The sequence below is a fragment of the Phyllobates terribilis genome, unplaced genomic scaffold (assembly GCF_046119375.1).
Source record: "Phyllobates terribilis strain yellow unplaced genomic scaffold, ASM4611937v1 Scaffold_381__1_contigs__length_1843176, whole genome shotgun sequence".
NCBI classification, from domain to species: domain Eukaryota; kingdom Metazoa; phylum Chordata; class Amphibia; order Anura; family Dendrobatidae; genus Phyllobates; species Phyllobates terribilis.
Genome location: NW_027363141.1, coordinates 816883 through 839814, shown reverse-complemented (window position 1 = coordinate 839814; position 22932 = coordinate 816883). Strand labels below are relative to the sequence as shown.

General features: G+C 45.4%; 16 non-coding genes and 2 pseudogenes across 16 annotated transcripts; all 18 read right to left on the bottom strand.

The window, feature by feature from the left end:
- Positions 1–408: 408 nt before the first annotated feature.
- Positions 409–599, bottom strand: LOC141224125 (U2 spliceosomal RNA). Its single transcript, XR_012291640.1, has one exon. It is a non-coding gene; the product is annotated as a U2 spliceosomal RNA (small nuclear RNA).
- A 1115-nt stretch (positions 600–1714) lies between these two features.
- Positions 1715–1905, bottom strand: LOC141224119 (U2 spliceosomal RNA). The gene has a single exon (XR_012291634.1). It is a non-coding gene; the product is annotated as a U2 spliceosomal RNA (small nuclear RNA).
- A 1115-nt stretch (positions 1906–3020) lies between these two features.
- LOC141223963 (U2 spliceosomal RNA) lies at positions 3021–3211 on the bottom strand. The gene has a single exon (XR_012291483.1). It is a non-coding gene; the product is annotated as a U2 spliceosomal RNA (small nuclear RNA).
- Positions 3212–4326: 1115 nt separating this feature from the next.
- LOC141223961 (U2 spliceosomal RNA) lies at positions 4327–4517 on the bottom strand. The gene has a single exon (XR_012291481.1). It is a non-coding gene; the product is annotated as a U2 spliceosomal RNA (small nuclear RNA).
- Positions 4518–5632: 1115 nt separating this feature from the next.
- LOC141223960 (U2 spliceosomal RNA) lies at positions 5633–5823 on the bottom strand. Its single transcript, XR_012291480.1, has one exon. It is a non-coding gene; the product is annotated as a U2 spliceosomal RNA (small nuclear RNA).
- A 1111-nt stretch (positions 5824–6934) lies between these two features.
- LOC141223959 (U2 spliceosomal RNA) lies at positions 6935–7125 on the bottom strand. Its single transcript, XR_012291479.1, has one exon. It is a non-coding gene; the product is annotated as a U2 spliceosomal RNA (small nuclear RNA).
- Positions 7126–8240: 1115 nt separating this feature from the next.
- Positions 8241–8431, bottom strand: LOC141224118 (U2 spliceosomal RNA). Its single transcript, XR_012291633.1, has one exon. It is a non-coding gene; the product is annotated as a U2 spliceosomal RNA (small nuclear RNA).
- A 1115-nt stretch (positions 8432–9546) lies between these two features.
- On the bottom strand, positions 9547–9737 carry LOC141223958 (U2 spliceosomal RNA). The gene has a single exon (XR_012291478.1). It is a non-coding gene; the product is annotated as a U2 spliceosomal RNA (small nuclear RNA).
- A 1115-nt stretch (positions 9738–10852) lies between these two features.
- On the bottom strand, positions 10853–11043 carry LOC141224115 (U2 spliceosomal RNA). Its single transcript, XR_012291631.1, has one exon. It is a non-coding gene; the product is annotated as a U2 spliceosomal RNA (small nuclear RNA).
- Positions 11044–12158: 1115 nt separating this feature from the next.
- On the bottom strand, positions 12159–12349 carry LOC141223957 (U2 spliceosomal RNA). Its single transcript, XR_012291477.1, has one exon. It is a non-coding gene; the product is annotated as a U2 spliceosomal RNA (small nuclear RNA).
- Positions 12350–13464: 1115 nt separating this feature from the next.
- LOC141223955 (U2 spliceosomal RNA) lies at positions 13465–13655 on the bottom strand. The gene has a single exon (XR_012291475.1). It is a non-coding gene; the product is annotated as a U2 spliceosomal RNA (small nuclear RNA).
- Positions 13656–14770: 1115 nt separating this feature from the next.
- On the bottom strand, positions 14771–14961 carry LOC141223954 (U2 spliceosomal RNA). The gene has a single exon (XR_012291474.1). It is a non-coding gene; the product is annotated as a U2 spliceosomal RNA (small nuclear RNA).
- Positions 14962–16072: 1111 nt separating this feature from the next.
- Positions 16073–16263, bottom strand: LOC141223953 (U2 spliceosomal RNA). The gene has a single exon (XR_012291473.1). It is a non-coding gene; the product is annotated as a U2 spliceosomal RNA (small nuclear RNA).
- A 1115-nt stretch (positions 16264–17378) lies between these two features.
- On the bottom strand, positions 17379–17569 carry LOC141223952 (U2 spliceosomal RNA). Its single transcript, XR_012291472.1, has one exon. It is a non-coding gene; the product is annotated as a U2 spliceosomal RNA (small nuclear RNA).
- Positions 17570–18687: 1118 nt separating this feature from the next.
- Positions 18688–18874, bottom strand: LOC141224224 (U2 spliceosomal RNA). The gene has a single exon (XR_012291719.1). It is a non-coding gene; the product is annotated as a U2 spliceosomal RNA (small nuclear RNA).
- A 794-nt stretch (positions 18875–19668) lies between these two features.
- On the bottom strand, positions 19669–19760 carry LOC141224260 (U2 spliceosomal RNA; annotated as a pseudogene).
- A 1115-nt stretch (positions 19761–20875) lies between these two features.
- On the bottom strand, positions 20876–21061 carry LOC141224223 (U2 spliceosomal RNA). Its single transcript, XR_012291718.1, has one exon. It is a non-coding gene; the product is annotated as a U2 spliceosomal RNA (small nuclear RNA).
- Positions 21062–21856: 795 nt separating this feature from the next.
- LOC141224267 (U2 spliceosomal RNA) lies at positions 21857–21948 on the bottom strand (annotated as a pseudogene).
- Between the last annotated feature and the right edge of the window lie 984 nt (positions 21949–22932).

Here is a 22932-nt window from a genome sequence, read left to right as displayed (position 1 = left end):
GTGAGTTTAAAAGGCTGCTGTTGATAACAAGGGCATTTGCTAAATAGATGGTGTGTGTGCAACAATATACTGAAAGGTCAATTATATTGTGCAGCTTATCTCACCACCTGTAGTTATTTAGGTGAAAGCTCCAAAATGCTTGCCTAATATGTCTGTTTATCCAAAAGGAAGTAAAAAGGGAGAGCTAGAAAGATAGCATTGCATCACATTACATGGCAATGCAATGCACAGTTGCTGAAGTTGAACCAAAATGAGCTTGTAATCTGGCTTCTGCAACTTTGAACATGAAAAATCCAATGAGGAGAAGAAAAGCAAAGCCAAAGAGTCCATCCCAAAATCCGACAAACAAGCAAAATGAACAAAAAACATTGAATTCAATTCTTTCTGATTTTAGAAACTGCATTAAAGAAGGGGTGCACCGGTCCTGGAGATACTGCAATACCAGGTCAATGCGTGGAGTGGACAGAGCAAGCTCTTTTTCCATCTCCCTGTTCTAAAAATCCATTTAATATATGGTCCCCAGATAGGGGACGTATCAAATATTAAACTGATAAGAACAGATACTACACTTGATCTTAGCCAAAAGGCCGAGAAGCGATAACCAGAATTGGTTTCAAACTACGGAGCCACCCAAGGATCCTGAAAAATCCATTTGTGGAGATGAGCTCCTGGACTCCCGTTAAGAAGACATGTTGTCAACCTCTAGATCCCTTACATGCCTGCACTTTTCGGCTTGCTGCTGCTGCAATCCACGCGTTTTAGATCTGCATAACTCCACCTCTTTAAACACAGCACCTTCACCCCCTGCTGTTCCCACCCGCCTCAACACCGTTGGAAGGGAGGAGAACCAATTAAGGCGGGGGGTGGGGTGGAACGAGCAGCTGTCTACCCTTAGCAGGAGGGCTCCTGATTACATACCTCTCCTGCTGCTGCGGCTGCTGGCTGTCCAGCAGCAGACTGAAGGTGGCTGCTGCTGTGCACAGGTATATAAAGGCTCAGAGCCTATTATGACACGCGCAGCCAGCGTTCCATTGCCACATTCCATCTACTGCAGGCAGGATACCTGGCTGGCTGAATGTCGCTGAGAAGCTCACAGAGACCGCCATAAGCAACAGTTTAACAGAATGCCACAGACTAATCAACCAAACTTTTTGGGTTGGGTTCTCTTTTATAGTCTGCAGGCATTAAATGAAAGAAGTCAGTGTTCCAGCAGAAGGAGACAACGTTTCAGAAAAGGCATTGTAGCAAACCAAAAAAGAAATTTTAAGCGCAGCAGAGTAACCAGCGCACATACCTGTTAGCTCAGGTGAGTTTAAAAGGCTGCTGTTGATAACAAGGGCATTTGCTAAATAGATGGTGTGTGTGCAACAATATACTGAAAGGTCAATTATATTGTGCAGCTTATCTCACCACCTGTAGTTATTTAGGTGAAAGCTCCAAAATGCTTGCCTAATATGTCTGTTTATCCAAAAGGAAGTAAAAAGGGAGAGCTAGAAAGATAGCATTGCATCACATTACATGGCAATGCAATGCACAGTTGCTGAAGTTGAACCAAAATGAGCTTGTAATCTGGCTTCTGCAACTTTGAACATGAAAAATCCAATGAGGAGAAGAAAAGCAAAGCCAAAGAGTCCATCCCAAAATCCGACAAACAAGCAAAATGAACAAAAAACATTGAATTCAATTCTTTCTGATTTTAGAAACTGCATTAAAGAAGGGGTGCACCGGTCCTGGAGATACTGCAATACCAGGTCAATGCGTGGAGTGGACAGAGCAAGCTCTTTTTCCATTTCCCTGTTCTAAAAATCCATTTAATATATGGTCCCCAGATAGGGGACGTATCAGATATTAAACTGATAAGAACAGATACTACACTTGATCTTAGCCAAAAGGCCGAGAAGCGATAACCAGAATTGGTTTCAAACTACGGAGCCACCCAAGGATCCTGAAAAGTCCATTTGTGGAGATGAGCTCCTGGACTCCCGTTAAGAAGACATGTTGTCAACCTCTAGATCCCTTACATGCCTGCACTTTTCGGCTTGCTGCTGCTGCAATCCACGCGTTTTAGATCTGCATAACTCCACCTCTTTAAACACAGCACCTTCACCCCCTGCTGTTCCCACCCGCCTCAACACCGTTGGAAGGGAGGAGAACCAATTAAGGCGGGGGGTGGGGTGGAACGAGCAGCTGTCTACCCTTAGCAGGAGGGCTCCTGATTACATACCTCTCCTGCTGCTGCTGCTGCTGGCTGTCCAGCAGCAGACTGAAGGTGGCTGCTGCTGTGCACAGGTATATAAAGGCTCAGAGCCTATTATGACACGCGCAGCCAGCGTTCCATTGCCACATTCCATCTACTGCAGGCAGGATACCTGGCTGGCTGAATGTCGCTGAGAAGCTCACAGAGACCGCCATAAGCAACAGTTTAACAGAATGCCACAGACTAATCAACCAAACTTTTTGGGTTGGGTTCTCTTTTATAGTCTGCAGGCATTAAATGAAAGAAGTCAGTGTTCCAGCAGAAGGAGACAACGTTTCAGAAAAGGCATTGTAGCAAACCAAAAAAGAAATTTTAAGCGCAGCAGAGTAACCAGCGCACATACCTGTTAGCTCAGGTGAGTTTAAAAGGCTGCTGTTGATAACAAGGGCATTTGCTAAATAGATGGTGTGTGTGCAACAATATACTGAAAGGTCAATTATATTGTGCAGCTTATCTCACCACCTGTAGTTATTTAGGTGAAAGCTCCAAAATGCTTGCCTAATATGTCTGTTTATCCAAAAGGAAGTAAAAAGGGAGAGCTAGAAAGATAGCATTGCATCACATTACATGGCAATGCAATGCACAGTTGCTGAAGTTGAACCAAAATGAGCTTGTAATCTGGCTTCTGCAACTTTGAACATGAAAAATCCAATGAGGAGAAGAAAAGCAAAGCCAAAGAGTCCATCCCAAAATCCGACAAACAAGCAAAATGAACAAAAAACATTGAATTCAATTCTTTCTGATTTTAGAAACTGCATTAAAGAAGGGGTGCACCGGTCCTGGAGATACTGCAATACCAGGTCAATGCGTGGAGTGGACAGAGCAAGCTCTTTTTCCATCTCCCTGTTCTAAAAATCCATTTAATATATGGTCCCCAGATAGGGGACGTATCAGATATTAAACTGATAAGAACAGATACTACACTTGATCTTAGCCAAAAGGCCGAGAAGCGATAACCAGAATTGGTTTCAAACTACGGAGCCACCCAAGGATCCTGAAAAGTCCATTTGTGGAGATGAGCTCCTGGACTCCCGTTAAGAAGACATGTTGTCAACCTCTAGATCCCTTACATGCCTGCACTTTTCGGCTTGCTGCTGCTGCAATCCACGCGTTTTAGATCTGCATAACTCCACCTCTTTAAACACAGCACCTTCACCCCCTGCTGTTCCCACCCGCCTCAACACCGTTGGAAGGGAGGAGAACCAATTAAGGCGGGGGGTGGGGTGGAACGAGCAGCTGTCTACCCTTAGCAGGAAGGCTCCTGATTACATACCTCTCCTGCTGCTGCTGCTGCTGGCTGTCCAGCAGCAGACTGAAGGTGGCTGCTGCTGTGCACAGGTATATAAAGGCTCAGAGCCTATTATGACACGCGCAGCCAGCGTTCCATTGCCACATTCCATCTACTGCAGGCAGGATACCTGGCTGGCTGAATGTCGCTGAGAAGCTCACAGAGACCGCCATAAGCAACAGTTTAACAGAATGCCACAGACTAATCAACCAAACTTTTTGGGTTGGGTTCTCTTTTATAGTCTGCAGGCATTAAATGAAAGAAGTCAGTGTTCCAGCAGAAGGAGACAACGTTTCAGAAAAGGCATTGTAGCAAACCAAAAAAGAAATTTTAAGCGCAGCAGAGTAACCAGCGCACATACCTGTTAGCTCAGGTGAGTTTAAAAGGCTGCTGTTGATAACAAGGGCATTTGCTAAATAGATGGTGTGTGTGCAACAATATACTGAAAGGTCAATTATATTGTGCAGCTTATCTCACCACCTGTAGTTATTTAGGTGAAAGCTCCAAAATGCTTGCCTAATATGTCTGTTTATCCAAAAGGAAGTAAAAAGGGAGAGCTAGAAAGATAGCATTGCATCACATTACATGGCAATGCAATGCACAGTTGCTGAAGTTGAACCAAAATGAGCTTGTAATCTGGCTTCTGCAACTTTGAACATGAAAAATCCAATGAGGAGAAGAAAAGCAAAGCCAAAGAGTCCATCCCAAAATCCGACAAACAAGCAAAATGAACAAAAAACATTGAATTCAATTCTTTCTGATTTTAGAAACTGCATTAAAGAAGGGGTGCACCGGTCCTGGAGATACTGCAATACCAGGTCAATGCGTGGAGTGGACAGAGCAAGCTCTTTTTCCATCTCCCTGTTCTAAAAATCCATTTAATATATGGTCCCCAGATAGGGGACGTATCAGATATTAAACTGATAAGAACAGATACTACACTTGATCTTAGCCAAAAGGCCGAGAAGCGATAACCAGAATTGGTTTCAAACTACGGAGCCACCCAAGGATCCTGAAAAGTCCATTTGTGGAGATGAGCTCCTGGACTCCCGTTAAGAAGACATGTTGTCAACCTCTAGATCCCTTACATGCCTGCACTTTTCGGCTTGCTGCTGCTGCAATCCACGCGTTTTAGATCTGCATAACTCCACCTCTTTAAACACAGCACCTTCACCCCCTGCTGTTCCCTCCCGCCTCAACACCGTTGGAAGGGAGGAGAACCAATTAAGGCGGGGGGTGGGGTGGAACGAGCAGCTGTCTACCCTTAGCAGGAGGGCTCCTGATTACATACCTCTCCTGCTGCTGCTGCTGCTGGCTGTCCAGCAGCAGACTGAAGGTGGCTGCTGCTGTGCACAGGTATATAAAGGCTCAGAGCCTATTATGACACGCGCAGCCAGCGTTCCATTGCCACATTCCATCTACTGCAGGCAGGATACCTGGCTGGCTGAATGTCGCTGAGAAGCTCACAGAGACCGCCATAAGCAACAGTTTAACAGAATGCCACAGACTAATCAACCAAACTTTTTGGGTTGGGTTCTCTTTTATAGTCTGCAGGCATTAAATGAAAGAAGTCAGTGTTCCAGCAGAAGGAGACAACGTTTCAGAAAAGGCATTGTAGCAAACCAAAAAAGAAATTTTAAGCGCAGCAGAGTAACCAGCGCACATACCTGTTAGCTCAGGTGAGTTTAAAAGGCTGCTGTTGATAACAAGGGCATTTGCTAAATAGATGGTGTGTGTGCAACAATATACTGAAAGGTCAATTATATTGTGCAGCTTATCTCACCACCTGTAGTTATTTAGGTGAAAGCTCCAAAATGCTTGCCTAATATGTCTGTTTATCCAAAAGGAAGTAAAAAGGGAGAGCTAGAAAGATAGCATTGCATCACATTACATGGCAATGCAATGCACAGTTGCTGAAGTTGAACCAAAATGAGCTTGTAATCTGGCTTCTGCAACTTTGAACATGAAAAATCCAATGAGGAGAAGAAAAGCAAAGCCAAAGAGTCCATCCCAAAATCCGACAAACAAGCAAAATGAACAAAAAACATTGAATTCAATTCTTTCTGATTTTAGAAACTGCATTAAAGAAGGGGTGCACCGGTCCTGGAGATACTGCAATACCAGGTCAATGCGTGGAGTGGACAGAGCAAGCTCTTTTTCCATCTCCCTGTTCTAAAAATCCATTTAATATATGGTCCCCAGATAGGGGACGTATCAGATATTAAACTGATAAGAACAGATACTACACTTGATCTTAGCCAAAAGGCCGAGAAGCGATAACCAGAATTGGTTTCAAACTACGGAGCCACCCAAGGATCCTGAAAAGTCCATTTGTGGAGATGAGCTCCTGGACTCCCGTTAAGAAGACATGTTGTCAACCTCTAGAACCCTTACATGCCTGCACTTTTCGGCTTGCTGCTGCTGCAATCCACGCGTTTTAGATCTGCATAACTCCACCTCTTTAAACACAGCACCTTCACCCCCTGCTGTTCCCACCCGCCTCAACACCGTTGGAAGGGAGGAGAACCAATTAAGGCGGGGGGTGGGGTGGAACAGCAGCTGTCTACCCTTAGCTGGAGGGCTCCTGATTACATACCTCTCCTGCTGCTGCTGCTGGCTGTCCAGCAGCAGACTGAAGGTGGCTGCTGCTGTGCACAGGTATATAAAGGCTCAGAGCCTATTATGACACGCGCAGCCAGCGTTCCATTGCCACATTCCATCTACTGCAGGCAGGATACCTGGCTGGCTGAATGTCGCTGAGAAGCTCACAGAGACCGCCATAAGCAACAGTTTAACAGAATGCCACAGACTAATCAACCAAACTTTTTGGGTTGGGTTCTCTTTTATAGTCTGCAGGCATTAAATGAAAGAAGTCAGTGTTCCAGCAGAAGGAGACAACGTTTCAGAAAAGGCATTGTAGCAAACCAAAAAAGAAATTTTAAGCGCAGCAGAGTAACCAGCGCACATACCTGTTAGCTCAGGTGAGTTTAAAAGGCTGCTGTTGATAACAAGGGCATTTGCTAAATAGATGGTGTGTGTGCAACAATATACTGAAAGGTCAATTATATTGTGCAGCTTATCTCACCACCTGTAGTTATTTAGGTGAAAGCTCCAAAATGCTTGCCTAATATGTCTGTTTATCCAAAAGGAAGTAAAAAGGGAGAGCTAGAAAGATAGCATTGCATCACATTACATGGCAATGCAATGCACAGTTGCTGAAGTTGAACCAAAATGAGCTTGTAATCTGGCTTCTGCAACTTTGAACATGAAAAATCCAATGAGGAGAAGAAAAGCAAAGCCAAAGAGTCCATCCCAAAATCCGACAAACAAGCAAAATGAGCAAAAAACATTGAATTTAATTCTTTCTGATTTTAGAAACTGCATTAAAGAAGGGGTGCACCGGTCCTGGAGATACTGCAATACCAGGTCAATGCGTGGAGTGGACAGAGCAAGCTCTTTTTCCATCTCCCTGTTCTAAAAATCCATTTAATATATGGTCCCCAGATAGGGGACGTATCAGATATTAAACTGATAAGAACAGATACTACACTTGATCTTAGCCAAAAGGCCGAGAAGCGATAACCAGAATTGGTTTCAAACTACGGAGCCACCCAAGGATCCTGAAAAGTCCATTTGTGGAGATGAGCTCCTGGACTCCCGTTAAGAAGACATGTTGTCAACCTCTAGATCCCTTACATGCCTGCACTTTTCGGCTTGCTGCTGCTGCAATCCACGCGTTTTAGATCTGCATAACTCCACCTCTTTAAACACAGCACCTTCACCCCCTGCTGTTCCCACCCGCCTCAACACCGTTGGAAGGGAGGAGAACCAATTAAGGCGGGGGGTGGGGTGGAACGAGCAGCTGTCTACCCTTAGCAGGAGGGCTCCTGATTACATACCTCTCCTGCTGCTGCGGCTGCTGGCTGTCCAGCAGCAGACTGAAGGTGGCTGCTGCTGTGCACAGGTATATAAAGGCTCAGAGCCTATTATGACACGCGCAGCCAGCGTTCCATTGCCACATTCCATCTACTGCAGGCAGGATACCTGGCTGGCTGAATGTCGCTGAGAAGCTCACAGAGACCGCCATAAGCAACAGTTTAACAGAATGCCACAGACTAATCAACCAAACTTTTTGGGTTGGGTTCTCTTTTATAGTCTGCAGGCATTAAATGAAAGAAGTCAGTGTTCCAGCAGAAGGAGACAACGTTTCAGAAAAGGCATTGTAGCAAACCAAAAAAGAAATTTTAAGCGCAGCAGAGTAACCAGCGCACATACCTGTTAGCTCAGGTGAGTTTAAAAGGCTGCTGTTGATAACAAGGGCATTTGCTAAATAGATGGTGTGTGTGCAACAATATACTGAAAGGTCAATTATATTGTGCAGCTTATCTCACCACCTGTAGTTATTTAGGTGAAAGCTCCAAAATGCTTGCCTAATATGTCTGTTTATCCAAAAGGAAGTAAAAAGGGAGAGCTAGAAAGATAGCATTGCATCACATTACATGGCAATGCAATGCACAGTTGCTGAAGTTGAACCAAAATGAGCTTGTAATCTGGCTTCTGCAACTTTGAACATGAAAAATCCAATGAGGAGAAGAAAAGCAAAGCCAAAGAGTCCATCCCAAAATCCGACAAACAAGCAAAATGAACAAAAAACATTGAATTCAATTCTTTCTGATTTTAGAAACTGCATTAAAGAAGGGGTGCACCGGTCCTGGAGATACTGCAATACCAGGTCAATGCGTGGAGTGGACAGAGCAAGCTCTTTTTCCATTTCCCTGTTCTAAAAATCCATTTAATATATGGTCCCCAGATAGGGGACGTATCAGATATTAAACTGATAAGAACAGATACTACACTTGATCTTAGCCAAAAGGCCGAGAAGCGATAACCAGAATTGGTTTCAAACTACGGAGCCACCCAAGGATCCTGAAAAGTCCATTTGTGGAGATGAGCTCCTGGACTCCCGTTAAGAAGACATGTTGTCAACCTCTAGATCCCTTACATGCCTGCACTTTTCGGCTTGCTGCTGCTGCAATCCACGCGTTTTAGATCTGCATAACTCCACCTCTTTAAACACAGCACCTTCACCCCCTGCTGTTCCCACCCGCCTCAACACCGTTGGAAGGGAGGAGAACCAATTAAGGCGGGGGGTGGGGTGGAACGAGCAGCTGTCTACCCTTAGCAGGAGGGCTCCTGATTACATACCTCTCCTGCTGCTGCTGCTGCTGGCTGTCCAGCAGCAGACTGAAGGTGGCTGCTGCTGTGCACAGGTATATAAAGGCTCAGAGCCTATTATGACACGCGCAGCCAGCGTTCCATTGCCACATTCCATCTACTGCAGGCAGGATACCTGGCTGGCTGAATGTCGCTGAGAAGCTCACAGAGACCGCCATAAGCAACAGTTTAACAGAATGCCACAGACTAATCAACCAAACTTTTTGGGTTGGGTTCTCTTTTATAGTCTGCAGGCATTAAATGAAAGAAGTCAGTGTTCCAGCAGAAGGAGACAACGTTTCAGAAAAGGCATTGTAGCAAACCAAAAAAGAAATTTTAAGCGCAGCAGAGTAACCAGCGCACATACCTGTTAGCTCAGGTGAGTTTAAAAGGCTGCTGTTGATAACAAGGGCATTTGCTAAATAGATGGTGTGTGTGCAACAATATACTGAAAGGTCAATTATATTGTGCAGCTTATCTCACCACCTGTAGTTATTTAGGTGAAAGCTCCAAAATGCTTGCCTAATATGTCTGTTTATCCAAAAGGAAGTAAAAAGGGAGAGCTAGAAAGATAGCATTGCATCACATTACATGGCAATGCAATGCACAGTTGCTGAAGTTGAACCAAAATGAGCTTGTAATCTGGCTTCTGCAACTTTGAACATGAAAAATCCAATGAGGAGAAGAAAAGCAAAGCCAAAGAGTCCATCCCAAAATCCGACAAACAAGCAAAATGAGCAAAAAACATTGAATTTAATTCTTTCTGATTTTAGAAACTGCATTAAAGAAGGGGTGCACCGGTCCTGGAGATACTGCAATACCAGGTCAATGCGTGGAGTGGACAGAGCAAGCTCTTTTTCCATCTCCCTGTTCTAAAAATCCATTTAATATATGGTCCCCAGATAGGGGACGTATCAGATATTAAACTGATAAGAACAGATACTACACTTGATCTTAGCCAAAAGGCCGAGAAGCGATAACCAGAATTGGTTTCAAACTACGGAGCCACCCAAGGATCCTGAAAAGTCCATTTGTGGAGATGAGCTCCTGGACTCCCGTTAAGAAGACATGTTGTCAACCTCTAGATCCCTTACATGCCTGCACTTTTCGGCTTGCTGCTGCTGCAATCCACGCGTTTTAGATCTGCATAACTCCACCTCTTTAAACACAGCACCTTCACCCCCTGCTGTTCCCACCCGCCTCAACACCGTTGGAAGGGAGGAGAACCAATTAAGGCGGGGGGTGGGGTGGAACGAGCAGCTGTCTACCCTTAGCAGGAGGGCTCCTGATTACATACCTCTCCTGCTGCTGCGGCTGCTGGCTGTCCAGCAGCAGACTGAAGGTGGCTGCTGCTGTGCACAGGTATATAAAGGCTCAGAGCCTATTATGACACGCGCAGCCAGCGTTCCATTGCCACATTCCATCTACTGCAGGCAGGATACCTGGCTGGCTGAATGTCGCTGAGAAGCTCACAGAGACCGCCATAAGCAACAGTTTAACAGAATGCCACAGACTAATCAACCAAACTTTTTGGGTTGGGTTCTCTTTTATAGTCTGCAGGCATTAAATGAAAGAAGTCAGTGTTCCAGCAGAAGGAGACAACGTTTCAGAAAAGGCATTGTAGCAAACCAAAAAAGAAATTTTAAGCGCAGCAGAGTAACCAGCGCACATACCTGTTAGCTCAGGTGAGTTTAAAAGGCTGCTGTTGATAACAAGGGCATTTGCTAAATAGATGGTGTGTGTGCAACAATATACTGAAAGGTCAATTATATTGTGCAGCTTATCTCACCACCTGTAGTTATTTAGGTGAAAGCTCCAAAATGCTTGCCTAATATGTCTGTTTATCCAAAAGGAAGTAAAAAGGGAGAGCTAGAAAGATAGCATTGCATCACATTACATGGCAATGCAATGCACAGTTGCTGAAGTTGAACCAAAATGAGCTTGTAATCTGGCTTCTGCAACTTTGAACATGAAAAATCCAATGAGGAGAAGAAAAGCAAAGCCAAAGAGTCCATCCCAAAATCCGACAAACAAGCAAAATGAACAAAAAACATTGAATTCAATTCTTTCTGATTTTAGAAACTGCATTAAAGAAGGGGTGCACCGGTCCTGGAGATACTGCAATACCAGGTCAATGCGTGGAGTGGACAGAGCAAGCTCTTTTTCCATTTCCCTGTTCTAAAAATCCATTTAATATATGGTCCCCAGATAGGGGACGTATCAGATATTAAACTGATAAGAACAGATACTACACTTGATCTTAGCCAAAAGGCCGAGAAGCGATAACCAGAATTGGTTTCAAACTACGGAGCCACCCAAGGATCCTGAAAAGTCCATTTGTGGAGATGAGCTCCTGGACTCCCGTTAAGAAGACATGTTGTCAACCTCTAGATCCCTTACATGCCTGCACTTTTCGGCTTGCTGCTGCTGCAATCCACGCGTTTTAGATCTGCATAACTCCACCTCTTTAAACACAGCACCTTCACCCCCTGCTGTTCCCACCCGCCTCAACACCGTTGGAAGGGAGGAGAACCAATTAAGGCGGGGGGTGGGGTGGAACGAGCAGCTGTCTACCCTTAGCAGGAGGGCTCCTGATTACATACCTCTCCTGCTGCTGCTGCTGCTGGCTGTCCAGCAGCAGACTGAAGGTGGCTGCTGCTGTGCACAGGTATATAAAGGCTCAGAGCCTATTATGACACGCGCAGCCAGCGTTCCATTGCCACATTCCATCTACTGCAGGCAGGATACCTGGCTGGCTGAATGTCGCTGAGAAGCTCACAGAGACCGCCATAAGCAACAGTTTAACAGAATGCCACAGACTAATCAACCAAACTTTTTGGGTTGGGTTCTCTTTTATAGTCTGCAGGCATTAAATGAAAGAAGTCAGTGTTCCAGCAGAAGGAGACAACGTTTCAGAAAAGGCATTGTAGCAAACCAAAAAAGAAATTTTAAGCGCAGCAGAGTAACCAGCGCACATACCTGTTAGCTCAGGTGAGTTTAAAAGGCTGCTGTTGATAACAAGGGCATTTGCTAAATAGATGGTGTGTGTGCAACAATATACTGAAAGGTCAATTATATTGTGCAGCTTATCTCACCACCTGTAGTTATTTAGGTGAAAGCTCCAAAATGCTTGCCTAATATGTCTGTTTATCCAAAAGGAAGTAAAAAGGGAGAGCTAGAAAGATAGCATTGCATCACATTACATGGCAATGCAATGCACAGTTGCTGAAGTTGAACCAAAATGAGCTTGTAATCTGGCTTCTGCAACTTTGAACATGAAAAATCCAATGAGGAGAAGAAAAGCAAAGCCAAAGAGTCCATCCCAAAATCCGACAAACAAGCAAAATGAACAAAAAACATTGAATTCAATTCTTTCTGATTTTAGAAACTGCATTAAAGAAGGGGTGCACCGGTCCTGGAGATACTGCAATACCAGGTCAATGCGTGGAGTGGACAGAGCAAGCTCTTTTTCCATCTCCCTGTTCTAAAAATCCATTTAATATATGGTCCCCAGATAGGGGACGTATCAGATATTAAACTGATAAGAACAGATACTACACTTGATCTTAGCCAAAAGGCCGAGAAGCGATAACCAGAATTGGTTTCAAACTACGGAGCCACCCAAGGATCCTGAAAAGTCCATTTGTGGAGATGAGCTCCTGGACTCCCGTTAAGAAGACATGTTGTCAACCTCTAGATCCCTTACATGCCTGCACTTTTCGGCTTGCTGCTGCTGCAATCCACGCGTTTTAGATCTGCATAACTCCACCTCTTTAAACACAGCACCTTCACCCCCTGCTGTTCCCACCCGCCTCAACACCGTTGGAAGGGAGGAGAACCAATTAAGGCGGGGGGTGGGGTGGAACGAGCAGCTGTCTACCCTTAGCAGGAAGGCTCCTGATTACATACCTCTCCTGCTGCTGCTGCTGCTGGCTGTCCAGCAGCAGACTGAAGGTGGCTGCTGCTGTGCACAGGTATATAAAGGCTCAGAGCCTATTATGACACGCGCAGCCAGCGTTCCATTGCCACATTCCATCTACTGCAGGCAGGATACCTGGCTGGCTGAATGTCGCTGAGAAGCTCACAGAGACCGCCATAAGCAACAGTTTAACAGAATGCCACAGACTAATCAACCAAACTTTTTGGGTTGGGTTCTCTTTTATAGTCTGCAGGCATTAAATGAAAGAAGTCAGTGTTCCAGCAGAAGGAGACAACGTTTCAGAAAAGGCATTGTAGCAAACCAAAAAAGAAATTTTAAGCGCAGCAGAGTAACCAGCGCACATACCTGTTAGCTCAGGTGAGTTTAAAAGGCTGCTGTTGATAACAAGGGCATTTGCTAAATAGATGGTGTGTGTGCAACAATATACTGAAAGGTCAATTATATTGTGCAGCTTATCTCACCACCTGTAGTTATTTAGGTGAAAGCTCCAAAATGCTTGCCTAATATGTCTGTTTATCCAAAAGGAAGTAAAAAGGGAGAGCTAGAAAGATAGCATTGCATCACATTACATGGCAATGCAATGCACAGTTGCTGAAGTTGAACCAAAATGAGCTTGTAATCTGGCTTCTGCAACTTTGAACATGAAAAATCCAATGAGGAGAAGAAAAGCAAAGCCAAAGAGTCCATCCCAAAATCCGACAAACAAGCAAAATGAACAAAAAACATTGAATTCAATTCTTTCTGATTTTAGAAACTGCATTAAAGAAGGGGTGCACCGGTCCTGGAGATACTGCAATACCAGGTCAATGCGTGGAGTGGACAGAGCAAGCTCTTTTTCCATCTCCCTGTTCTAAAAATCCATTTAATATATGGTCCCCAGATAGGGGACGTATCAGATATTAAACTGATAAGAACAGATACTACACTTGATCTTAGCCAAAAGGCCGAGAAGCGATAACCAGAATTGGTTTCAAACTACGGAGCCACCCAAGGATCCTGAAAAGTCCATTTGTGGAGATGAGCTCCTGGACTCCCGTTAAGAAGACATGTTGTCAACCTCTAGATCCCTTACATGCCTGCACTTTTCGGCTTGCTGCTGCTGCAATCCACGCGTTTTAGATCTGCATAACTCCACCTCTTTAAACACAGCACCTTCACCCCCTGCTGTTCCCTCCCGCCTCAACACCGTTGGAAGGGAGGAGAACCAATTAAGGCGGGGGGTGGGGTGGAACGAGCAGCTGTCTACCCTTAGCAGGAGGGCTCCTGATTACATACCTCTCCTGCTGCTGCTGCTGCTGGCTGTCCAGCAGCAGACTGAAGGTGGCTGCTGCTGTGCACAGGTATATAAAGGCTCAGAGCCTATTATGACACGCGCAGCCAGCGTTCCATTGCCACATTCCATCTACTGCAGGCAGGATACCTGGCTGGCTGAATGTCGCTGAGAAGCTCACAGAGACCGCCATAAGCAACAGTTTAACAGAATGCCACAGACTAATCAACCAAACTTTTTGGGTTGGGTTCTCTTTTATAGTCTGCAGGCATTAAATGAAAGAAGTCAGTGTTCCAGCAGAAGGAGACAACGTTTCAGAAAAGGCATTGTAGCAAACCAAAAAAGAAATTTTAAGCGCAGCAGAGTAACCAGCGCACATACCTGTTAGCTCAGGTGAGTTTAAAAGGCTGCTGTTGATAACAAGGGCATTTGCTAAATAGATGGTGTGTGTGCAACAATATACTGAAAGGTCAATTATATTGTGCAGCTTATCTCACCACCTGTAGTTATTTAGGTGAAAGCTCCAAAATGCTTGCCTAATATGTCTGTTTATCCAAAAGGAAGTAAAAAGGGAGAGCTAGAAAGATAGCATTGCATCACATTACATGGCAATGCAATGCACAGTTGCTGAAGTTGAACCAAAATGAGCTTGTAATCTGGCTTCTGCAACTTTGAACATGAAAAATCCAATGAGGAGAAGAAAAGCAAAGCCAAAGAGTCCATCCCAAAATCCGACAAACAAGCAAAATGAACAAAAAACATTGAATTCAATTCTTTCTGATTTTAGAAACTGCATTAAAGAAGGGGTGCACCGGTCCTGGAGATACTGCAATACCAGGTCAATGCGTGGAGTGGACAGAGCAAGCTCTTTTTCCATCTCCCTGTTCTAAAAATCCATTTAATATATGGTCCCCAGATAGGGGACGTATCAGATATTAAACTGATAAGAACAGATACTACACTTGATCTTAGCCAAAAGGCCGAGAAGCGATAACCAGAATTGGTTTCAAACTACGGAGCCACCCAAGGATCCTGAAAAGTCCATTTGTGGAGATGAGCTCCTGGACTCCCGTTAAGAAGACATGTTGTCAACCTCTAGAACCCTTACATGCCTGCACTTTTCGGCTTGCTGCTGCTGCAATCCACGCGTTTTAGATCTGCATAACTCCACCTCTTTAAACACAGCACCTTCACCCCCTGCTGTTCCCACCCGCCTCAACACCGTTGGAAGGGAGGAGAACCAATTAAGGCGGGGGGTGGGGTGGAACAGCAGCTGTCTACCCTTAGCTGGAGGGCTCCTGATTACATACCTCTCCTGCTGCTGCTGCTGGCTGTCCAGCAGCAGACTGAAGGTGGCTGCTGCTGTGCACAGGTATATAAAGGCTCAGAGCCTATTATGACACGCGCAGCCAGCGTTCCATTGCCACATTCCATCTACTGCAGGCAGGATACCTGGCTGGCTGAATGTCGCTGAGAAGCTCACAGAGACCGCCATAAGCAACAGTTTAACAGAATGCCACAGACTAATCAACCAAACTTTTTGGGTTGGGTTCTCTTTTATAGTCTGCAGGCATTAAATGAAAGAAGTCAGTGTTCCAGCAGAAGGAGACAACGTTTCAGAAAAGGCATTGTAGCAAACCAAAAAAGAAATTTTAAGCGCAGCAGAGTAACCAGCGCACATACCTGTTAGCTCAGGTGAGTTTAAAAGGCTGCTGTTGATAACAAGGGCATTTGCTAAATAGATGGTGTGTGTGCAACAATATACTGAAAGGTCAATTATATTGTGCAGCTTATCTCACCACCTGTAGTTATTTAGGTGAAAGCTCCAAAATGCTTGCCTAATATGTCTGTTTATCCAAAAGGAAGTAAAAAGGGAGAGCTAGAAAGATAGCATTGCATCACATTACATGGCAATGCAATGCACAGTTGCTGAAGTTGAACCAAAATGAGCTTGTAATCTGGCTTCTGCAACTTTGAACATGAAAAATCCAATGAGGAGAAGAAAAGCAAAGCCAAAGAGTCCATCCCAAAATCCGACAAACAAGCAAAATGAGCAAAAAACATTGAATTTAATTCTTTCTGATTTTAGAAACTGCATTAAAGAAGGGGTGCACCGGTCCTGGAGATACTGCAATACCAGGTCAATGCGTGGAGTGGACAGAGCAAGCTCTTTTTCCATCTCCCTGTTCTAAAAATCCATTTAATATATGGTCCCCAGATAGGGGACGTATCAGATATTAAACTGATAAGAACAGATACTACACTTGATCTTAGCCAAAAGGCCGAGAAGCGATAACCAGAATTGGTTTCAAACTACGGAGCCACCCAAGGATCCTGAAAAGTCCATTTGTGGAGATGAGCTCCTGGACTCCCGTTAAGAAGACATGTTGTCAACCTCTAGATCCCTTACATGCCTGCACTTTTCGGCTTGCTGCTGCTGCAATCCACGCGTTTTAGATCTGCATAACTCCACCTCTTTAAACACAGCACCTTCACCCCCTGCTGTTCCCACCCGCCTCAACACCGTTGGAAGGGAGGAGAACCAATTAAGGCGGGGGGTGGGGTGGAACGAGCAGCTGTCTACCCTTAGCAGGAGGGCTCCTGATTACATACCTCTCCTGCTGCTGCTGCTGCTGGCTGTCCAGCAGCAGACTGAAGGTGGCTGCTGCTGTGCACAGGTATATAAAGGCTCAGAGCCTATTATGACACGCGCAGCCAGCGTTCCATTGCCACATTCCATCTACTGCAGGCAGGATACCTGGCTGGCTGAATGTCGCTGAGAAGCTCACAGAGACCGCCATAAGCAACAGTTTAACAGAATGCCACAGACTAATCAACCAAACTTTTTGGGTTGGGTTCTCTTTTATAGTCTGCAGGCATTAAATGAAAGAAGTCAGTGTTCCAGCAGAAGGAGACAACGTTTCAGAAAAGGCATTGTAGCAAACCAAAAAAGAAATTTTAAGCGCAGCAGAGTAACCAGCGCACATACCTGTTAGCTCAGGTGAGTTTAAAAGGCTGCTGTTGATAACAAGGGCATTTGCTAAATAGATGGTGTGTGTGCAACAATATACTGAAAGGTCAATTATATTGTGCAGCTTATCTCACCACCTGTAGTTATTTAGGTGAAAGCTCCAAAATGCTTGCCTAATATGTCTGTTTATCCAAAAGGAAGTAAAAAGGGAGAGCTAGAAAGATAGCATTGCATCACATTACATGGCAATGCAATGCACAGTTGCTGAAGTTGAACCAAAATGAGCTTGTAATCTGGCTTCTGCAACTTTGAACATGAAAAATCCAATGAGGAGAAGAAAAGCAAAGCCAAAGAGTCCATCCCAAAATCCGACAAACAAGCAAAATGAACAAAAAACATTGAATTCAATTCTTTCTGATTTTAGAAACTGCATTAAAGAAGGGGTGCACCGGTCCTGGAGATACTGCAATACCAGGTCAATGCGTGGAGTGGACAGAGCAAGCTCTTTTTCCATCTCCCTGTTCTAAAAATCCATTTAATATATGGTCCCCAGATAGGGGACGTATCAGATATTAAACTGATAAGAACAGATACTACACTTGATCTTAGCCAAAAGGCCGAGAAGCGATAACCAGAATTGGTTTCAAACTACGGAGCCACCCAAGGATCCTGAAAAGTCCATTTGTGGAGATGAGCTCCTGGACTCCCGTTAAGAAGACATGTTGTCAACCTCTAGATCCCTTACATGCCTGCACTTTTCGGCTTGCTGCTGCTGCAATCCACGCGTTTTAGATCTGCATAACTCCACCTCTTTAAACACAGCACCTTCACCCCCTGCTGTTCCCACCCGCCTCAACACCGTTGGAAGGGAGGAGAACCAATTAAGGCGGGGGGTGGGGTGGAACGAGCAGCTGTCTACCCTTAGCAGGAGGGCTCCTGATTACATACCTCTCCTGCTGCTGCTGCTGCTGCTGGCTGTCCAGCAGCAGACTGAAGGTGGCTGCTGCTGTGCACAGGTATATAAAGGCTCAGAGCCTATTATGACACGCGCAGCCAGCGTTCCATTGCCACATTCCATCTACTGCAGGCAGGATACCTGGCTGGCTGAATGTCGCTGAGAAGCTCACAGAGACCGCCATAAGCAACAGTTTAACAGAATGCCACAGACTAATCAACCAAACTTTTTGGGTTGGGTTCTCTTTTATAGTCTGCAGGCATTAAATGAAAGAAGTCAGTGTTCCAGCAGAAGGAGACAACGTTTCAGAAAAGGCATTGTAGCAAACCAAAAAAGAAATTTTAAGCGCAGCAGAGTAACCAGCGCACATACCTGTTAGCTCAGGTGAGTTTAAAAGGCTGCTGTTGATAACAAGGGCATTTGCTAAATAGATGGTGTGTGTGCAACAATATACTGAAAGGTCAATTATATTGTGCAGCTTATCTCACCACCTGTAGTTATTTAGGTGAAAGCTCCAAAATGCTTGCCTAATATGTCTGTTTATCCAAAAGGAAGTAAAAAGGGAGAGCTAGAAAGATAGCATTGCATCACATTACATGGCAATGCAATGCACAGTTGCTGAAGTTGAACCAAAATGAGCTTGTAATCTGGCTTCTGCAACTTTGAACATGAAAAATCCAATGAGGAGAAGAAAAGCAAAGCCAAAGAGTCCATCCCAAAATCCGACAAACAAGCAAAATGAACAAAAAACATTGAATTCAATTCTTTCTGATTTTAGAAACTGCATTAAAGAAGGGGTGCACCGGTCCTGGAGATACTGCAATACCAGGTCAATGCGTGGAGTGGACAGAGCAAGCTCTTTTTCCATCTCCCTGTTCTAAAAATCCATTTAATATATGGTCCCCAGATAGGGGACGTATCAGATATTAAACTGATAAGAACAGATTTTTTTTTTTTTTTTTTTTTGTGAAAGCCCGAATTCGTGTACAAAACCCGAGTGCGCTTAAAAAAGTGACAAGTGCCACAAAAAAAGTGCACTAGGATGCTGGTCTTCTTGAAACCCTCTCCAAAAGGAGAAGGGTCCCCCAAACCATTCCCCGTCCCTCCGAGCCAAAAGGCCACAGCGAGGAACAGGGACAAAAAGCCACCTCCAGCCGAAGCCAGAGGCGACCCAATCTTACCCCCAGCACCTGCCCGAGTTCTCACCCGAGCAAGGCACTGGGAGCCAAAGACTGTGCTCCCCTCCCGGAAGAGGGGAGCCAACAACGCTCTCCTCCCGAAAGAGGAGAGCCAGGGGGGTTCAGGGGGGAGCGGAACCTGATGGCCACACACTCCCCCCCTAGACCTGCCAAGAGAGGAACCCGTAAGGGAACCGCATCCCGACAAAATCCTAGTAGGACGTGACACACGTGAATAAGTGGACACACAGTGACAAAGAAATTAAATAAATAGTGAAGGTTTCACAGTATAATACTGCCCGGACCTTCGACCGGGAATTGAAAAATTCCCCATCCTAAGGCCAGAAGGCCCGGAATAAGGGTGTGTGCGAAGAAAGAAAATTTGAAGTGCTTGTGCAAATGTGCCATAAACTCAAGTGGGGATCCCAATCCCAGTGAGTTAAGGCACCCCAGGGTCACCACTCCTGGGGCACTTCACACTTCGGGCTTTCGATCTTCCCCGGCCCAATGGCGTCGATCCTGGGGGGCCATGCTTTCCACCAGATGACTCTATTAGCCACCTGGCGTACTAACAAGCGCCTAAACCCCAGTGTGCATAATGTATCAATCTACTAGGGCGGCCAACATCCAAAACCGCCTTTTCGAAAGATACTACACTTGATCTTAGCCAAAAGGCCGAGAAGCGATAACCAGAATTGGTTTCAAACTACGGAGCCACCCAAGGATCCTGAAAAGTCCATTTGTGGAGATGAGCTCCTGGACTCCCGTTAAGAAGACATGTTGTCAACCTCTAGATCCCTTACATGCCTGCACTTTTCGGCTTGCTGCTGCTGCAATCCACGCGTTTTAGATCTGCATAACTCCACCTCTTTAAACACAGCACCTTCACCCCCTGCTGTTCCCACCCGCCTCAACACCGTTGGAAGGGAGGAGAACCAATTAAGGCGGGGGGTGGGGTGGAACGAGCAGCTGTCTACCCTTAGCAGGAGGGCTCCTGATTACATACCTCTCCTGCTGCTGCTGCTGCTGGCTGTCCAGCAGCAGACTGAAGGTGGCTGCTGCTGTGCACAGGTATATAAAGGCTCAGAGCCTATTATGACACGCGCAGCCAGCGTTCCATTGCCACATTCCATCTACTGCAGGCAGGGTACCTGGCTGGCTGAATGTCGCTGAGAAGCTCACAGAGACCGCCATAAGCAACAGTTTAACAGAATGCCACAGACTAATCAACCAAACTTTTTGGGTTGGGTTCTCTTTTATAGTCTGCAGGCATTAAATGAAAGAAGTCAGTGTTCCAGCAGAAGGAGACAACGTTTCAGAAAAGGCATTGTAGCAAACCAAAAAAGAAATTTTAAGCGCAGCAGAGTAACCAGCGCACATACCTGTTAGCTCAGGTGAGTTTAAAAGGCTGCTGTTGATAACAAGGGCATTTGCTAAATAGATGGTGTGTGTGCAACAATATACTGAAAGGTCAATTATATTGTGCAGCTTATCTCACCACCTGTAGTTATTTAGGTGAAAGCTCCAAAATGCTTGCCTAATATGTCTGTTTATCCAAAAGGAAGTAAAAAGGGAGAGCTAGAAAGATAGCATTGCATCACATTACATGGCAATGCAATGCACAGTTGCTGAAGTTGAACCAAAATGAGCTTGTAATCTGGCTTCTGCAACTTTGAACATGAAAAATCCAATGAGGAGAAGAAAAGCAAAGCCAAAGAGTCCATCCCAAAATCCGACAAACAAGCAAAATGAACAAAAAACATTGAATTCAATTCTTTCTGATTTTAGAAACTGCATTAAAGAAGGGGTGCACCGGTCCTGGAGATACTGCAATACCAGGTCAATGCGTGGAGTGGACAGAGCAAGCTCTTTTTCCATCTCCCTGTTCTAAAAATCCATTTAATATATGGTCCCCAGATAGGGGACGTATCAGATATTAAACTGATAAGAACAGATTTTTTTTTTTTTTTTTTTTTCGAAAGCCCGAATTCGTGTACAAAACCCGAGTGCGCTTAAAAAAGTGACAAGTGCCACAAAAAAAGTGCACTAGGATGCTGGTCTTCTTGAAACCCTCTCCAAAAGGAGAAGAGTCCCCCAAACCATTCCCCGTCCCTCCGAGCCAGAAGGCCACAGCGAGGAACAGGGACAAATAGCCACCTCCAGCCGGAGCCAGAGGCGACCCAATCTTACCCCCAGCACCTGCCCGAGTTCTCACCCGAGCAAGGCACTGGGAGCCAAAGACTGTGCTCCCCTCCCGGAAGAGGGGAGCCAACAACGCTCTCCTCCAGAAAGAGGAGAGCCAGGGGGTTCAGGGGGGAGCGGAACCTGATGGCCACACACTCCCCCCCTAGACCTGCCAAGAGAGGAACCCGTAAGGGAACCGCATCCCGACAAAATCCTAGTAAGGACGTGGACACACGTGAAAAAGTGGACACACAGTGACAAAAAAATTAAATAAATAGTGAAGGTTTCACAGTATAATACTGCCCGGACCTTCGACCGGGAATTGAAAAATTCCCCATCCTAAGGCCAGAAGGCCCGGAATAAGGGTGTGTGTGAAGAAAGAAATATTGAAGTGCTAGTGCAAATGTGCCATAAACTCAAGTGGGGTTCCCAATCCCAGTGAGTTGAGGCACCCCAGGGTCACCACTCCTGGGGCACTTCACACTTCGGGCTTTCGATCTTCCCCGGCCCAATGGCGTCGATCCTGGGGGGCCATGCTTTCCAGCAGATGACTATATTAGCCACCTGGCGTACTAACAAGCGCCTAAACCCCAGTGTGCATAATGTATCAATCTACTAGGGCGGCCAACATCCAAAACCGCCTTTTCGAAAGATACTACACTTGATCTTAGCCAAAAGGCCGAGAAGCGATAACCAGAATTGGTTTCAAACTACGGAGCCACCCAAGGATCCTGAAAAGTCCATTTGTGGAGATGAGCTCCTGGACTCCCGTTAAGAAGACATGTTGTCAACCTCTAGATCCCTTACATGCCTGCACTTTTCGGCTTGCTGCTGCTGCAATCCACGCGTTTTAGATCTGCATAACTCCACCTCTTTAAACACAGCACCTTCACCCCCTGCTGTTCCCACCCGCCTCAACACCGTTGGAAGGGAGGAGAACCAATTAAGGCGGGGGGTGGGGTGGAACGAGCAGCTGTCTACCCTTAGCAGGAGGGCTCCTGATTACATACCTCTCCTGCTGCTGCTGCTGCTGGCTGTCCAGCAGCAGACTGAAGGTGGCTGCTGCTGTGCACAGGTATATAAAGGCTCAGAGCCTATTATGACACGCGCAGCCAGCGTTCCATTGCCACATTCCATCTACTGCAGGCAGGATACCTGGCTGGCTGAATGTCGCTGAGAAGCTCACAGAGACCGCCATAAGCAACAGTTTAACAGAATGCCACAGACTAATCAACCAAACTTTTTGGGTTGGGTTCTCTTTTATAGTCTGCAGGCATTAAATGAAAGAAGTCAGTGTTCCAGCAGAAGGAGACAACGTTTCAGAAAAGGCATTGTAGCAAACCAAAAAAGAAATTTTAAGCGCAGCAGAGTAACCAGCGCACATACCTGTTAGCTCAGGTGAGTTTAAAAGGCTGCTGTTGATAACAAGGGCATTTGCTAAATAGATGGTGTGTGTGCAACAATATACTGAAAGGTCAATTATATTGTGCAGCTTATCTCACCACCTGTAGTTATTTAGGTGAAAGCTCCAAAATGCTTGCCTAATATGTCTGTTTATCCAAAAGGAAGTAAAAAGGGAGAGCTAGAAAGATAGCATTGCATCACATTACATGGCAATGCAATGCACAGTTGCTGAAGTTGAACCAAAATGAGCTTGTAATCTGGCTTCTGCAAC